Source organism: Gastrolobium bilobum, unplaced genomic scaffold, assembly GCF_033153095.1.
Source record: "Gastrolobium bilobum isolate Gb01-03AN ecotype WA unplaced genomic scaffold, APGP_CSIRO_Gbil_v1 utg16366, whole genome shotgun sequence".
NCBI lineage: Eukaryota > Viridiplantae > Streptophyta > Magnoliopsida > Fabales > Fabaceae > Gastrolobium > Gastrolobium bilobum.
In genome coordinates, this window is record NW_026897955.1 from 73,599 (window position 1) to 76,770 (window position 3,172).

A 3,172-nucleotide genomic window follows, 5' to 3' on the forward strand; every position below is an offset into this window, starting at 1 on the left:
GTTTTTCATTAAGTAGTCTAAGTTTTCATAATATTTGGTCTTATTTTTATTTTTTATCACTTTATTTTCTTCTTCTAAGAAATGTAAAGTAAACATATTTAGTTAAGTTTCTAACACTGTCGAGGATGAGGTAGATGAAAAAAAAAAACACAGGAAATTAAGTGATTAAAAAAAATTATAGAGATATAAGTGATTCAAAGCAACAACCAATGACATTTTTTGAACTTTTTCCAAAAGATTATATAAGGATCGAGGATTTGTTTTTAAAGTGAATAAAAATATGTTATTAAATTATTTAATAAACTAAATTTTGATGTATTTTGTTTAATTAATATTTTTATTATTTAATAGAAATTTATATTATAATCACTTCCAAGTATTCTTAACCTCGCCTTTTTCCACCATAATTGGATTTTGAGTGTCCTACTATAAAAGTTACCCTATATTCATGTTCGACCCCATCTATTGCTCTCTCTTTCGACCCTTTTGATAAGAACGAATTTCATTGCATTCATGATCCACCTTTCTTTTTCTCATTCCATGCCTATTGGTTTATTTATGGTTGCATGAATGTTTATTTAAATGAGAGGGCATTTATTGGCCTTCAACCCATCGAAGAAGATGACAAACACTTGGTCGCGAAACGCATTTTGTCGCATCTCCTTTTTTTTTTTTAAATAAATACAGGGATTATCACTACATGTGTTTGAATTGGAAAAATTCACATCATGGTGGGGCTAATTCTCTCAAAGAAATTTGTTTACATTCACAATAACTTGATCTAAAATTTTACTTAAGCAGAATCAAGTATGTATCATTTTGTCTAATGTCCTTTAAGCTTTGGAATCAAACCACTTGTTTTTCTTATCTTTTTATTAAAAATATTTTTTTAAGAAAAAATATTATTCTTTACAAAATATTAACGAAATTTTTTTTTTTTTGGTTAAAATGTTAATTTCAAATTAAAGACACACACATAAAAAAAAAAAAACGAAGAAAGATGATTTAAATCCATACGTACGTATTTACTCCTTTTCTTGAATAATAAAATCTTTATCATGTTGTGTTTGCCCCACAAGCTAATGCTCACAGTAACACTTAAAGAATATATTCATCCTTATAATAACATAGAGATTTTACATTTGAAAGTAAAGTATTTTTTATTATACTTTTTTATTCACTTATTATTGTTTAACACATTCTTATGGCTTTTTAAAGAATTTATATTACTAATTATTTTTGTTTTTAAATTAGAATTATCTTTTTTTACTAAATATTAGTTGTTTATACTTTTAAATTAATTTATTTTAAATTTAATTCATATTAAATTTTATTTTTCTCTTCAAATCTCAGCTACTTATATTTATTCTTATTTATTAAATCAATTACACACATCTCTCTCTTATAATTTCAAATATTTTTCTTTTATTATGTTTTTTATATTTTACTTAAATTAAAAAGTTAGTTATATAATACTCGAAATACTTGCTGATTATAGTATAATAATAAGTTCAATACTTAAAATGTTAAAAGATTTAAGTCCAGATTTTATTTTATTTTGTAAGTTCAAGATACCCAAATGGCGCCATTCTCTGTTTTCTTCAAGTTTGTATTCAATATCATGTCGCTGGTCACCAATAAAGATAGTAGAGTGCGATGTAAAATATAATATTATGGGAAATATAAGAATTATGTTTTAAGAATTCCTACAACAAAAAAATAACTATATACTATGAATAGTACATAGTTATAAGAGATATAAAAAAAACTTTAATATTATAACTATGTATTACTTGAAATACATAATTATAAGGAGTATGAAAATAATTAATTATGTACTATTTTATAGTACATAGTTATTTTTTTTTTTGTAAGATATCCTACAACAAGACATCCAAGGAACCCTAATATTATGTAACCACCTAACAGGCGCCAAAGGAAACCCTTAATTTCTAGGGTAACGTCAAGTTTCCCCAGCGATCCATCCACACAACTAGGGGGCGTTTGGTTGAGGAGAAATTTTTTGAATACTAGAGAAATGTAATTGATAGGAAAATGGTTGGAAAGTGAGTTTGGTAGGAAAATATAAAAAAAGTTGTTTGGTTAGAAAAAATTTTACTGGGCAAATTAGGTAAGATTTATAAAGTCTATGTTTGGTTTGAGGTAAAATATAGATGGAGAAATAAGATACCATTACAAAAATATCCTTGTTTTTAAATTTTTTGGGAAAATAAAAAAATTGTAAATGGGAAAATTTTGGTGTGTGTTCTCTTTTATTTCGATGACTCATATTTCCAACAGTCTCAGAGACGCTCTTTTTCCGGTGGCCCTTGGAGTTTCCACTTCAGTGCTTCCACCAGGCAAACCTAGGCATAGCTCTGTCTCCTTCAGGTTCAAATCATGCTCCTTCCCCAGCAAAGTTGCCATTTTTGGCTTGTCAATAAATTACACAGCCTCAGCAACAGATACTTAAATAAACGAAGCTATTTTTATTTTATGTTTTGTTTTCCTTTCTTTCTCTATAAAAGTGTTTCTCCTTATGGCTTGGTTATCCCTGACTCTATTGTCCTCTGTTTCTCATAACTCCACTTCACCTCCCAAAAGATTCACATCTTGATACAAGATTGTACTGTCGATGGTTCTCGTTTATTCATGCTAATAGGAGGGTAGGCTTGTCATCAGATTCTTGCCTATTGTGATGATTTAGGTAGATAACATATAATACCACATTGCAAATGGGAAAATTTTGCTGGCTATTTTCATCAGATGTCTATGCAAATAGTTAAGGTGGCTTTTCTGTTTAGGTAGACATATTTTCAAAATGCTTAAACCAAACATGGACACTCAATATTCCCACTTCTCAGATGTCTATGTATCTCATCAGAATCCCTAAACCAAACACACCCTAGGAGAAATGTGTATTCCACACCTTTCCTTATTATTACTATTTTTTTCCCAAAAACAATTAATAAATAAATAAGAAAAAATTATTTATAATTTTAAATTACATAATTTTGTGTCATTTTAAATGGAATGACGTCATTTTGATGCATAATTAATGATTTTTTTATTTTTTTCACTTTCTCTCTCTTCCTAATTTTCCGGAAGTAAGAGAATGTAAAAAATTATTTATTAATTATACACCAAACCGACATTGTTTAATCTAAAATGA